The sequence below is a fragment of the Chamaea fasciata genome, unplaced genomic scaffold, assembly GCF_029207755.1.
Source record: "Chamaea fasciata isolate MVZ Bird 193981 ecotype frontalis unplaced genomic scaffold, bChaFas1.0.hap1 SCAF_2, whole genome shotgun sequence".
NCBI lineage: Eukaryota > Metazoa > Chordata > Aves > Passeriformes > Sylviidae > Chamaea > Chamaea fasciata.
In genome coordinates this window covers 73085684-73101750 of record NW_027094087.1, presented here as the reverse complement: position 1 = coordinate 73101750, position 16067 = coordinate 73085684, and positions in this window count along the sequence as shown.

Genomic DNA, 16067 nt, shown 5'->3' with positions numbered 1-16067 from the left:
GGGTTGTTTACTGAGATTTTGCAGAATGTGCTTGTGAAATTTTAGGTCAAAGGATGCGAGTAAGGTGATTTCATTTTAAGAAAGGGTCTTGTAGGATGGAGGTCTAAGTGATCATACTGACAATATATCCTTTTTTTTTTTTTTTTTTTTTTTTTTTTCTTTTTTTCTTTTTTCATTATGAACAATTCTTTTTATTATGGGAATTTCACTGAATAACTCAAGAAATTACTTTCATACTGCTGTCACATTACACATCAGACTTGAGTAACATTCAGCCAGCCATCTTCTATTCTCCAATCTGCTGAAGGGAATATTACATAAATGGCTAAGTAACCAGAAAAACAAACAAATTTTAAAAAAAAATAAGGCAACTAGCAAAAAAGAGAAAACCTTGCCAGAGTAAAGTTGTAGTTATCCATGTTATTTTTTAAATTAGTGTGTGTCAACTAAATGAATAACAATTTATTGCCAGCACTTCTCTCTTGAACATGTTAGGCTGTGTGGAAAATTGTTATTTGCAATTCCCTTGAAATAGTTCAGTGACTTGTGACAATGTAATATTGCATTAAGACACACCACTCAGAGAAGATTTTCTGCATATAATTATTATGAATCAAGCTGCAAATCTCGCTAGTTAAGTTGCCTTTGTAAATACTATTTATGTATTCAGGAGAAAAGGGCTGAAACTCACATGGCACAGTAAATTTATCTACAGAGCAGGGGTCTTCATCCAAGCTAGTCATCCTACGACCTCCAGTTCCTTTGTAAGAAACTTTCAGAAAATGAATCTTTTCTATGTTATTGATCTAATTGCTCCTTTTTTGAAATAATTTCTAGCTCTTTGTTCACATTTTTTGCAACTTAGCTAGAGGTTTACAGAGAAAAACATCCAAATAGAGATGAATATCTACTATAAATTTAGAAAGTCAGACCCTTATTCTATTGCAAAATCTGAAAGCAGTCTGTCTATATTAAAAAATTATTCTAGGTACATTTTAATGTACATATTGATTATATTGATTAAGGACAAATAAATAATGTACATCAGTACATGTGCATCTATGTGTCTGTGTCGTCTGTGTATGAGTCTGAGGACCTGAGATAAAGAATGAACAACACAGAGGAATCTTTTCAGAAAATTCACAACATACTTAATAAAAAGGTTTGTAATATTTGTTATACATCCACCTATAACTTGGGAAGGAAAGCAGATATTAGGAGAGAAGTAGCTTGATTACTATTTCCGAGAAATAGAGAGTAATCTGATTTCTCTATTATTCATCATTCAGAATATTCCTAAATCAGCATGTGTAGCAATGAAAAATGTTTGTTGTCCCTTTGTTAAATCCTTTCCAAGACCATACCTTAAAATAATCTGGGTTTTTTGGTGTGTATGCACCTGTGTTTACTCTTTTCCCTTAAAAGAGTGTCCTGGTAAAGACGTGGTGTAGCTAAGTGGATATTTGAGATTAGAACTGGAGGTGATCCAAAATGGGGCAGTTAAATACCATAAAAACACCAGCTTCTAGCAAATCTACTCTACCCAACAGTTCTTTCTTCAACTTCTTAAAAACAGATAAGAGCTATTTACCAAAAATTAAGAGATACTGAAATTTAATTCAATTTAATTTAAAAAAAAAGATAAAGATATAATTTTTAAAATGTTGTGAACAAATTGAAAAAAGAAAAAAATATTGCTGAAGAAACAGCTGTTTCCATTACAATGAAGATTTTTGTTGCCATTTCCTAAATCCAATGAGAGAGTGAAAAAGAATAGGTGGAAAGAGATTTTGAGAAGGGATGAAAATAATCCACGTGTTACAGTGAAAGTAAGAGCATGTGTTTTATTTTTTCTGTCCTTTTGTTTGTGTATGTATCTGCATTTTTCCCACTGAAAAATAAGAATTCTTCAACATCAGGGTATTAGTTAAAAGATTCAGAGTTACATTATTGAATATCATACACCCACGTGAATGCAGCACATCGAATCTATCAAGGGCATTGATAATCTTCAGTAGCTTGCACTATTCATGGCAATCATAATTGCGTTAAAATGGTTTATTAATTACAGGTGTATATGACTTCCTCTTTCAAAACAGAGCATGCAATTATATCAAATTTTAGTTTTGTACTTGAAAAATATGTGTTTATGTGCAATAACAGGAACATAAGAAATTATTTTTGTCAGAAGCAAAATTTTGCTTTAAAATCTCATACGTTCTCACCACATATATAAATATAAACAGCAGTCAGATTAAAAATCTATTAATTTTATTTATCACTGATGATCTATTAGAAAAATTTGAAAGTCATTAGCTTGTTTGCTTGTTTGGATACGTTTACATTTATTAACTCATTAAAAAAATTACAATGTCAAAGATACCTCTTTTTTACAGAGTACTTTCAGTCTCGGCTGAGCATGAAACAAAGTCTCAGAATTTGTAATTCTTTCCTTCTTTTCCTTCTGTAATTCTCTTCCTTCCCTTGAAAAAGTTGTATCAAACAAGGTAACTCTCGAAAGAAAATGAGAGTTGTCAGCAGTAGCAATTGACTTTATATTAGCTTTAATATTTTAAAGTTTTCAAGCAAGGAAACCCTGTTTTTCCCAGAGGTCTCTCTTTCCATTTAAGCAGTGATAAGCAATCTAGATCAATGTGCATAATTTCTTCAAGGACTTACTGCTGAAAAAGAAGATCAAACCTTCCACAAAAGGTTAAGGTAAGTTACAATGGAGTAAAGTAAGTGTTAAACCCCAAATGAAATGCCAAAGCAAATAAAAATAAATAAATAAATAAATAAATAAATAAATAAATAAATAAATAAATAAAATTCAGAGCACAATACAATAGTATTTTAATTGGATACACATCTGAGACAGGACCTGAAAAACAGATCTTTTTAAATCCCACTCTCTAGCCACTAAATTATAAAAAATATGAACACAGATTTATTATTGAGAATAATTTTGGCATCAGTTTCCATAGTGTGGTTGATATAAATAATTCTAAAATTCTGAAAGATGATTAAATTAGATAACCCTTAAGGAATTGCTTGAAAGACTAGTGGAAAGCTAGTTCAAGGTGATAAGAATGATAATATTGGGGAAGAATTTAATGAGGGATTTTAAATTTCCTTGGAGAGGTTAGTAAATGGAGTAGTCTTTTAAATCATTTAAAAGAGGAAAACTAAAAGAAAATTTTGGGTTTAGTATTGTCAAGGAGATTTATTTGATCCAGACTACTTTACTGGGATATTTTTTCCTGTAGATTTAAAATACCTACCTTTTTACCTTAAAAGAAGATTTTGAACTAAATATGACATTAAAGTGAACTGGATCACTTAGCTTTCTCAGAGTCAACCACCTCACGATTTGCCCTCAAAAATTTACTTACATATGGTTTGAAAGGTAATAATGTTAAAAAGCTATTTGTTGCATAAATAGATCTTTTTTGTAGAAGATTGAAAAGCAGTGTTGGGATTGATATAACCTTGTGATCAAATAACATTAAGAAAGTAAGTTCTATGAGAATATATTGGGTTGGAACCTCATCAGATGTACAGCCAAGATAAAGTCAACAGGCAAGTTTATGTTACTCTAAAATATTGATTCCTTTATGTTGTTGATTGATGGGTCAAATAGTTGTGGTACTCTGTTGGATCTGTTACAAAGTAAGAATATCCCACTACAGATATGAAGGCTGAGGGCAGCCTTGGCAGCAGTATAATCATGAGATTAGGGAGATAAAAATCCTGAAGAAGTGAAAAAAATCAATAGCAAAACCACAGCCCTGGATTTCAGGGGAGTAAAATTCAGCTTGCTTTTGGAATTTCCATTGGAAAACTGAATTGGAGAGAAAGCTGAGCAAATTCAGCAGACAGCATGGATGAACAGCGAACTCAGCCACAAAAAAAAAAAAAAAAAAAAAAAAAAAAAAAAAAAAAAAAAAAAAAAAAAACCAAACAAACAAACAAAAAAAACCCACAAATCAATCCTTAATATAAACCAGAGGCAGAAAGAGTTGGATTATGTACAGTACAGGCTGAAATGCCATAAAGTGGAATAACTGTGAGATTTATAAATGCATTTGTTTGGACCTTTCTCAGTGCCTTTGTTTCTACTGGCAAAATCTTAAAAGTCTACAGAAATAAATTCTTACATTCCAGAACAGGCAGATAATGAAGAACATTATAAGAGGTATAATTTGGTTTTAATCTAAAAAGAATTAGATATATAAAGCACAGTTTAGTCTGAATTTCACATGGAAAGATGAGTTGAACTCAATAACGCCTTTGGATGTTCCCAGGTTGATTGAGCGGTTTTGAATAGCTATGCAAAAAATCTTCACCTCAAAACTCATTTTGCATTAAAATTGAGCATTATGCAAATCAATTTTTCTTTGCTTCTAGGTACAAGCTATAAGTATTGCTTCTCCTTGACTTAAAGAGATAAACTAGTAACTGAGGATTCTAAACAGCATGAGCAGAAATAACTTTTAGTATTCCAGTGTATAGAGTCTTTAGGTGCTGTGGTTTTGGCCATATATCTACCATTTAAAAAAGGAAAACATAAATATTTATCAAAACAAATTCTTTCCCATTATACATAGATGAACGTAATTTGTGCAAACATACACTCTGGGATGGACTGGGAAAGGGGGTAGTCTGGGGCCAAGATTAAAAATTGGCTTTCTCTTATTGATTAATGAAAAAATAATGAAAAATAACAACAAAATAGTTTTTATCTTAAAAAGTTTCCTACAACATGCTAAATTACAATTCTTAATACTGTTTCTAAACTTGTTTTAAATGATAATTCTCATCAAGTCAATTTAGAGATGGAATAAATCTTAGGCAACCTCAGAAAGAAAAAATGTTTTTATGTATATAAATAAAAAATGCAAAAAGTATCAGCCAAGATGATTTTGTTAAAGCTAGCTCATACAGACAATATATGAGCTTGTTCAAAACTTAAAATAGATTATTTCTCTTGTAATGCAAAATTGATAAAATGCAAGGGTTATTGCCATGGATTTAGGATGAACAGTATAAAAGTAAGTGAAGAATAATGTTTCTACTGTCATTACATTTGGAAATTATTGTTCTTAAGATTTTTTAAGATAGAGATTTCATTTGGTCTTCTTGTTCTTGAAGTCAAATAATAAATCTATCCTCTGTAGCGTCTGATCCTGTTTTAATTCTATTATAGCTTTGCTCTGTATACACACTGACAAATTTCACAATTTAATTATATTGAATGTGAAGAAAGACCTTCACATCCTTCATCTTTTATTTTTATTTAGACATCCATAAATAAATTTACCTCTTTCCTTAAGTGATATTACTTCATTTGGCAGACAATATTTTTTTCTGTGTAGTTGGACCATTTTCCTCCATTGTTTTTTGTATTCACTGACATGGGATTTCATTTTCACTGTGCACTGTGTCAATATAGTGGGATTTTTGTTTAAAGTTCTCTCTAATCATATATCTTGAATAATTCAACATTGACAACAAACTTAGTGGTCTCATTTTTCATTTTTTTCTAGAATATTTACAAATATACAGAGCCACACTGTTCTCAAATAGCAACATTTGTAAATTTCCTTGAGAGTGAAAATTTCCCTTGTGTTCAAACCTTTTATTTCCTATCCAGTGCTAAGCGATCCTCTTTTTACACAACCTCCTGTTTGTCCTAATTTTTTTTTTTTCCTTAGAAGCCTTTGGAGATGAAGACCATTGTCAGATATTTGAAATTTGAATGTGTTATGACTAAATGATGGGGACAGATATGCTACTTTATTTCTTTAAAAATTCCCATAGGTTTTTGAAGTAAGAATTTCTGACACAAAATATTTGTAGTCCTTTCCCCTTTTTACGTTGCATATAGTTATATGTCTGTGAGTTTAATCTTTAATCAAATGCAGGTTGACCTGCTGTAGTTTTTCCTTCACTGATCAAGTCCTTTTTCAAATACGTGCTATTAAATGCAAGAATTTTCACTTTCTGTCAAGGCTGGTTTAAACAGATAGGGCGTTGACATTCATATTTTTGAGTCCCTTCAGTGTCTTACTTGGGTAAATGGCATTCAGCCAAGTTGTTAATTCTATTAATTTATTCTAAAACCGCTGCTACCTAGATTTGATTTGGAATAACCCATCCGGTTCATCCATGCCTTCAGTATGGGAATATTCCAAAGTTGACAATATTGTGAAAAAAATAATGTAATCCTTTCGGTCTGGACTTACCTTCCTACGATATTCCTATTACATCTCATCTAGTGACGGCACCCACTCATTGGAAGATTTCCTGATTTTGAAGCACTTGAGAGATTTTTTTGTGTGGGTTTTCTTACCCTTCTGGCAGACTTCTGCTCAAATATTTCTTGAAACGTCTTACTATGATTCTATATTTAACTTTCTGGATATGTGAGCTGGCACAGGCAGGTTGCAGGAAAAACCTTGAAACCACAGATGAAATGCAATGAGAAAATTTATTTTCATTACCTCACCAGCTGGGGGATCCCAAAGCAGTACCCAGGCAGAGGCACACAAGTGAAATCAAAGGCACAGCAGAGCTCAGTCTGCGCTGGAGGATCACCACATCTGCTGCTTTGATCTGTGATTCAAGGATTTTGGCAGGTGTAATTTACCATTGTGTTTCGATCTTTCCCACAGTACGGCAGGAGTCTCAAGAATATTCAATAGGTATCTCTAAGTCTATCACATACCTATGTTAACTAAATATGGATAGAAAAGAGGGTAAATTTACATTAGATATAAGGAAGAAGTTTTTTTAACGAAGTTGGTAAAACACTGTTGACCCAGAGAGGTGGCAGATGCTCTGGATCCAAAGCTCCCTGGATACTTTCAAGGTCAGGATGGACTGGGCTCTGAGCAACCAGATCTAGTTGTTCCTCCTCATTGCTCCTGCGCATAGATGATCTTTAGATGTCTTTTCCAAACCAAAATATTCTAGCATTCTATGTTCTACTTATCAATCACACAAGGCTAGGCAACAATTAATATATGTGTTTTGCAGCACCTCAGCTGCAGATCACTTGATTGTGTTTACAATCCTCAACAGCTTTCCCTTATTTTCCTACTCTATAGTTTATGTCCTTGTCAAATTTTTCATTTGGCTAAAACTTTCACTTCTTACTTAGAATAGCTGTCTTTTATTTCCTGTTGAAACATAATGGATTTGAATGGCTTTTGATAGGTACCATATATCTACTCTGAACATCTAATATTTAATTTTCACAGTACTTTCATTTTGTTTGCAAGCTAGCATTAATCTTTCAGATATTCCTTTTAATTCTCTCCCTCAGTTTAACATACATATTTGTTTTAAAATGAAAGTTACTAAGAATTTTTGTTGGCTTGGATTTTTTGTTGTTGTTTCTGTTTGTTTACTTAAAAATATCAAATTTTAGTGCATTAAGCTCATAGTGTGTATTAAGCATAGAATTCCACCCACTGAAGGACTAAATCCAGAGTAATTTCTCCTCTGATGTTTCAGTAAATACATTTGATTTTTTTCTACTAAGATCTATATTTTTATGTCTTGAAATTAATGTTGTAAAAAAAAAAAGTCTCATTCTAATTCAATATGAGCTTAAAAAAGTAGTCAACAAATTAAAGGATAGTTTGACTGAACAGGGAATACAGTTTTAAAAAAGGGAGAATTCTGCTATGTGAAGATTAGAGTGTGTTCCCCAAATCTATGAAAAATGCAGTAAACCTTAGCAATAAATAAATAATGAATTAAGGAGAATGAAACATGTCAATTCTTAACAATAAAGTGCTTGGATCCCAGAAAAACACTGGAAGTTAAATCAAGTAGCTACATAGTGATAGCTTGCTAGAAGGGATGCTTTTGACTGTCTGTCTAATACCAGACAGAATAACTGTGAAACACTGGAGAGCCCAAATGAGATATGAAATATGAATATGAAAACATAAGAATACCTGAACGTATAACCATTTCTCCGTTTGTTTTTCCATACTCATTCCATCCCTTTGCATCAGCATTCTTTCCTTTTCCCCACTTTACTCCATGCCCATACAACTCACAAAACATTGGAAATAGTTCCTTAAAACATCCCATAGTAAATTTTACACAGTCCCAAAAATTTTCTCTGCTCCAAACCAGGACTCTCTTGCCCCTGCCTCTTACAATAAAATCTATAGCCATTTACATCAAAAACTGTCTTAGTTTGCAGGGCATCCTGGAAATTTAGGGGTTTTGCTGCTGAATCAACTCAGAGGGTTTTGCAGTGAGGACAAAAGCCTAATTGTGCTGCTCTGCTGGTTTTAGGAAAATTCAGGGTCGTATTGGATTTTTTTTTTTTTTATTTCCTAGAAGGAGGTTTCAAGTCCCCATAAGAACCTGTCATACAGAGATTTCGTCAAGTTATTTTAAGATGTGTCTGCCCATAGTCCCTTGCCTTGACTGGTTTTCTCTATCCAGCTCCCCTGACTGTTATCCTCACTTCACTCTGATCCCTGGTGTGCTTAGTTTAAAGTTTTCCCTCATCCTGTTAGCAAAATTTCCTTTACATCAATGTGACAAATACATCTTGTCTCTCACTAACACTCCTTACGCTTCTAAGAGGGATCCATGTTCAAAAATTCTGAAGTAATACCTGCAACACCAGCTCTACCAGTAGCTGTTAATTTACAGTTTGGATCCAGTCCTGTCCAGAATTTTCCCCCCACCTGTCTCCTGATGCCAGAAGTCAAAAGCTTCCAAGAACTTCCATTATCAGAGTATCATTCTTCCACTTGTTCAGGCATAGCCTCTTGCTATCCTTACTCTCTTGCACCGAGCTATTCAGGTTCTTGTGTGTCTGTGAAGATTCTGTCCAGCTCCTTGTTGCTGCACAGCCTGCTCAACTCCTCCCATAGCTCCTCCACCTGGTGCCTCAGACCCTGGGCCATGGGCTGCCTTGCACAGGCATTGACTACTTTGGCCCAGCCGCTGGGAAGCCCCGAGAAGAAGAAGCTGGGCAATATAACCGAATTGTGTGGGTGGAGTCCACAATGAAACAAAAGACAGAAAGCATTCATGTCACATATTTTGTCTCCAACTTTGTTATTGTACTACATCTATTTAGTTTCCCTTACACTGCCATATATATAACATGGAATTTCCTTTCTGGAAGGGCACAGTCAGAAAGTATCTTGCCAAATGTTCCACTTTCCATAAATGATCATATTTGCTGCAAGTTATGAAAAATTTTATTTCAAAATGTACAATGCTACAGAGAAAACAGATGTAATATGTCCACAAAACTTGCATATTTATATTGAAAAATATTGCCAAATTGAATATTTTAAAAAAATTTTGTTCCAACTTGGTTGTAAATCACCAAATGCATTTTAATGGACTCATATTAAAAAAAGGATAAATTAAGTTCTTTATTTTAAAATTTTTCTATTTAAAACTGAGCAATACTCAACGCTTTTCTGTAATTTTGATAGGCTAATTCTCCAGAATGCATCACTGAACACACAATGGAGCGGTCTTTGTCACTGGGTTACAACCTGGAACTATGAGTAATGTTTTCATTTTGTTTCTCTCCAGTGGGATGACACGTCAACATATCTCAATCATATCACCGAATCTCAGCAATACCTCTTTGGTATCCCTGGTAATTTAGTGTTTAGAAAAGGAAGTTAAACTCCATTCAATACTAAAAGAAGTGAGTACTTGAAAAAAACCTGCATAGACCATCCAGAAGTCAAATTGTCTAGGTGGGAATTTAGCAAAGATGTGCATTATCTTGTGGAAACTGTCAGTACAGTATACAATAATTCAAGCATCAAATTTTTTTTTTTCTGCTCTGAGTAGGGGAAACTATTACAGGGTGGGGAAGCACATCATCAAGTACGTATTTTATTAAAAAAACCCAAAATCAAAAAACCCCTGCACAATCCTGTTATAGATTTATTTGCCTTTGGGTTTTTTTTCTCTACCGAGTAGTTCTTGGCAAGAGAAATATGAAAATAAACTGGCTTTAAAATGGTATTTTACTACTTTACTATCATAACTGTTATATTTTAATTTATTGATAGGAAACATTATCATAACAATTAGATATGCAGAATTCAAATCTAATATATTTTGTAGTCAAATGGCAGGTATCCTGAAGGCAAAATGCTTATCATGCATACACTGTAAAATATGTGTTTGCTTCAGTCTTTTGGGATTTCTCAGTATACAACCTAGCTGAAAAATGCAATAAGAATTTCATTTCATAGCTGTCACTGGGGAGTAAAAAAATATGGCTGACTGAATAATATTTACATGAACTTTTGTTTTTGTATCCTACAAGTCTTTGAACTGATTAACTGAAAGCTTAATCAAGGACTTGAAAAATGTCTGTTAAGACATTTCCAGATGATATTGCATTTGAAAAGACTGTTGCAAAGACAGTCTTGAGTATATTAAATTTAGGACTACTTTCTGGGATTAAAAATGAAGAATCTTCAAAAAATGTAGATGATCATAGTGAAAAATTAATTTACAAGATTTCTAAGGTCTTTGATTAGTCATATATCAGGACTGTTTTGAAATATTTAGTATTTCTAATTACATGTCTCAGATGCTTTTCATTTCAGAAATATACAGTCTAGCTTTTAAAGAGATAAGATTTTATACCTACATTGCAGACAATTTTGATTTTTTTTAAATGTGCAGGGTAATTCAGCAGGAGGGGAGGCTCATACTGTTGTCAATAAACAAATCTGTATGAAATAAACACCATCAAAGTTGGAAGGAAATGTTAACATGGAGAAGGACTGGAATATCACATAGGAAGCAGCAACTGATCTTGAAGATACTGAAGCAGGGCAAAATGTGAGGATAAGCTGACAAGGAAAAATATCAAATTAATTTTAGCTATAAGATGGAAACTTATCTCTGGTGGCAAATAAAGAAGAGAATATATAGGCCATATTATTAATTGCAATAGAAATCAGATTTGAAAAGAAATGTGACTGTCAAAAGATTCAGCTGAAGTGTATCCAACAGAAAAAGTGAAATTGAGGTTTCTCAACCACAGTGAGATTTTTTTCCATAAAATACTGGGTTGCAATAAGTGCTGTAAAAGTTATCTGAAGTTAAGCAGTTACAAAGATGGAGAATGAGAAGAGTGAAAATTTATATAAATCAAAGAACACTATAGAAATACTCCATTTCTATGTTAATAGATATCAGCAATTATTAGATTAAAAAGATACAAAATTATAAAAAAAGAAAGTGAAAATTTGTAAAACTATCATGACAGAAAACATGTACTAAGTTATCTGCTAGAAGAAAGTATTTTCAAAATGTTCTGGACAGCATTTCTATTTTTATACTGTTTAGCTTTTGCAGACATACTTTCCCTTCATTTATCCAAACTATATTCTTTGCTTTAATAGCTGACAGGATGAAATCTTAATTGAATATCTACTTGATATTTCTAATACAAATCTAATATTTCATTTGCAACAAACTTGTGTGTCAAGTGAGTTTTTGAGCTCTACTTCTTTTGTTCCGGTGACCATTAGGCTTTGACAGAGCAAAGCATACACTCTGCTTTCTGACTATGCCTTGTATGTAGTGTATTCCAAGACAACAAAGAATTCATACTTGCTGTATGAGAGGGGAATACAAGTGATCTCATCCCTGATAAGTAACGGTTGTGTCAATTACCCAAGACAGCCTCCTCCTGATGAGTCACAGCTATATCCAATAAAGATAAATGCGATAAAAGGGAGTGAGTTAGCTGGTGAGGATACCATGGAGGAGGTGAAACCTTGAGGAAGAGGGAACAAGAGGATCATGAATAAGGTTCCTGAGGAGAGAGAATCACTGCTGCGATGTCAGTGTGGGTCTGCAGTTTGAGCCTGTTGTTGGAACCTGCAGTCACTGTTTAGCCAGGTAAAAAGCCTGCAGTCAGAGTCTGCAAACCAATACCTGCAGTCATAGTTTAGCAGGAAATAACCATCAATCAGAGACTTCAAGGGAAAGCTACAGTAGGAGCTTGCTGCAGCCAGAACCAGTGAATAGTTGGAGTCAGAATGGCTAAGCTGTAAAGAGGAATAAAGCAGGGCCCTTTCCATGCTGTGATAAACAAGAAGTCTGTACCTTGGCTCATTTGTATCCTCTAAGAATAGGGCTGCTACCACACTTGCAAGGGGGATAACAACTTTTTCTACGGGCTGAGACTTTTGGCACAAGTCAAATTATTCTGGTTTCTAGGTTGCACCTGGAAATCATTCATCTGAGTTAGGTAACTTGCTTTGACTGCTGTCATGTATGTGTATCAATGACCATTGATACAGAAGTAACAGATGACCTTCTTAAGGTAACCTTATTGATACAGTGGAAAGAACAACTTGCCTTTCTCATATTCTTTTTGTGAAAGTGATGCCTTAAGCTTTAGCTTTCTTATTTTCAAATTCTGTGCTGCCTAGGGATGTAGTTCTGAGCCTCTTATCAAGTGCCAGTGAGCTCTCTTCACAGAATAGGTAGACAAAATAAATCCTCTTCCTTCTGTGGACTAAGGACAACTTCCAGCCCAACAGCATAAACAATAGTGGACTGAAAAGAGAAGGCAAGAAGGGTGGGCCTCACAACCTGAAGCTGTAATTGGACAACTGAACCCCAATATGCAAATGGACGAAAACTTATAAAAATTTTTCTCAGGATGGGTCTGCCATTTTGTGACCATTCTTAATCCACCCTGGGTGTAGCCTTGGTCAGGCTCTTGTTCTGCCTGAGGTGGATCCTGGAGGCCTTTCAATAAATACCTACTTTATTCTCTAGGTTTGTCCAGTCTCTGTTTCAGGTCAGCCTTCCCAAGGCATTAAAAGGACTGCAGTGTGAGAGAAAAATCACAGTTCTGCCCTTCCCTCCTTAATGTAGCTATCCAGTTACTGCATTACCATCTTATTTAAAAATCATTGTCTGTTTAGAGGGGTAATAAGGTACCGATTATCCCATCATGCCACACCTACATATACACATATTTACACACTACACATACAGTCACGTGTGAGCCCATGCAGAGAGGGAAACAAAGCCTCCAAGCTACAGATCCTAGGTCAACCTCTAATTAGAGAAAAAATGAAGAAACATTTCTCTCTGTATAGCAGATAAGAAGTTTGCTTCAGAAACTTTTGAGTATGGAGTCTGTGAACTTGCTACAGTCAGGGCTAGGACAGTGGACCCTGATGCTCTGATCCAGTATGAGAATACCTGAATTTTAATGCTACTCAGCTTGAGGCAAACCATAAAATACTGTCAGAGGTAGAATCCTTTAATGCAGCTGCCCTTGAATTAGGAGGACAGCAACATGGCAACCAGTCTGTTACAAGCCTTTAGAGCTAATAAACAGAGATATCTGATTGTCATTTAATGAATAAAAGAGTGTCTTTCCTCAACTTTTTAAATCAGCATACTTCTCAGAAGCTTCTTACAGTCAGACAAATTCAAAATAATTCATAACATTTCACAGTGACTTAACTTTTTCCTCTTTCTTTAACTTGTTTCTATCTCTTAAGTTTTAGAAGAGCTTGAGATTGGCAGGCTTTTTAAATTATTTTTTCTATCCCTTTTTTTATATGTGAGAAATCACCAAAAGCACTTTTTTATTTTTTTTTTTTTTTTTTTTTTTTTTTTTTTTTTTTTTCCTGGTATGTGTAGTGTGATGGTTACAGCTAAAGTGTATGCTGCTGCTACACTACATGAACTATTTGGTTTCAACAGTGTATTAGTATGAGGAGAGGTAACTTTATAAATTACGTAAGCACATTTTCTTCATCATGCTTTGGCACCCACATTCTGCTCTGTCCTGAAACAAGTACGATAAAACTGAAGACTGTGTTGGTTACTCAAATACTTACCATAGCTTGCAGATCTGAAAAGCAAGAAAATTCATTTTGTACTCCATAGAGACACTGAATGATACTTGATGTAGTGTGAGGTGGGTAAGATACTTGAAATTAATCATTTAATAGAAAATGCTCATCACTAACCCCCTGGAAAGTTCCAGTTTTTCACCTTTTGTAGACTGTGGTTATTATCCAAATGTACATAGGATGAAGAACTATGAATTATAAAATCAGCTTTTCAGGCTGTACATATACTGGATAGTACCATCCCACAGGAGTGCTCTGATTAAATTCTATGAGACTGTAGCTTAGTATTCAAACAAACAATGAAACAGTTTTTATTTGAAAGAGCTTGAAAGGACATTTTTTTTTTTTTTTGTCAAAGAGGGCAATTTCCAGGAAGATTCAGTGAACGCTGGAGTTAAGAAAGATTCAAACAGCACCCTGTACGTAACATCTTCAAATAAAACCCAATAAGCTATATGTAAAATATAAACTTTGACACCTGTGCCATGGCATTTTCATGTATTCATTAATTATATATTGGCTATTTTCACTCAAGTTTTCAGTTTCTGAGCTAAGTGAGAGTTATTCTTATTTACATTTTTATTTGTGCCATATATAGGCAAATAGAAGAAAAAAAAAATTCCATGCTGTACTTTCCTGATAAGTTGCATTTGTTTCTTAAAAGATACAGTATTTCTCTGAGATATTTTTAACTTTCATTGCTCTCAGTAACAAAATGAAAATAAGTAGGAAAACCTTCAAAATACTTATCTAAACAAACTCTACAATCTTAATTTATTTTAATGTTTCTACCAAAAGTGATGTGGGAATGGCAGATTAGGCAAATAATCTCCATAGTATTCTCATGCTGCACTGGAAAGTTTCATTAACTGAGTGGAAGACTGTGGGAATTCTATACCATAGCGTGAGTATATTCTGACTTTTTAAACTTTTTTAAATTTATCTTAATAAAAACCTATCTTTCTGAAGTTAGTGGAAAATAGGTTAAATTTGCATTCATGCAGTTAATGTTGACAGACAAGATTTCTTGGATTTACTAGGATTCTAATAAATGTAACCATTTATTTTTCAGTATTATTTCATGTGATAAGAAGGGAAATATTACAATGGTGCTGGAAGAAATGAAAAGAGAATGGGCTTATCTCATTTTTTTTTCCTGTCATGTGTAAATATATGGCAGAGGTTTGTTAAAAATGCTTGAGAGGAACTGAATGTATTTAGGTGACTTTCCCTAGACTGTGCTACTTAGTTTAGGGAGCTTTTAAATGGAGAATGTTATCTTGAAAAATAGTGAGTGCCAATTCCTGAGTACCTAAAATTATAAAACTGATCTGAGCAGATTTTTACAGTTCTGCTGACCAATGTCCATAGTGTGATTCAGAGGTTCAGCCTTTGGCTTTACACTGTCTGAGTTGGGTTTCACTTTTAATGGACAGAAAGTAACGAGCATTTCATCTTATTCTAAAGACGCTGCTCAGAATAGGGCAGGTCCATTTTTCCTTGGAAAGGTCTGTTTCTGTAACCCAGAATCGTTAAGTGAGAAGTGGGCATACACATTACAGACCCCTTAAATTAGACTTGCCTTAGTGACCATCCAGACACTAACCAATCCCTGTCCTACCTTTTCTACCTCTCTCATTGGGCAATAGTCGGGCTGTAAGGGTGTCCTACTGCTAACCAAGCCTTTTAAATGGCCTCTTTCGTCAGAGGCTTTATTTCCAGAGAAGATATATGAAAGGAAGGGAGAAAGATGAAACCATACCTCCAATGAAAAACCATTAAATGTCTAACCCAAGATATTATTGAGGAATTGTTTATTATTGTTGTTGTATTTGTATTTTTGATTGCATTTTATACTTATGTATTTGTACTGTATTTGTACTTTGCTAACTTAAAAAGAGATAGTGAATTATCATAGGTTCCAGGACAAGTAGAACTGAAGCTAAGGCATACTAAAATATTTGTTTTGACCAGCACTTGAATCTCCTCTGAGCCCTGTGCTCTTCTGCAAACCCTGTTTTTATAGGTTCACAGTCTGAAATAATAGAGATGTTTTATTTCTTCATCCAAAATGGAATTCCTTTTAATGTGAAATTGCAGATGTATGTTGCATGTCATTAAGGATGATTTGGAGTGCTTCAGGTACCTTTGAAAATA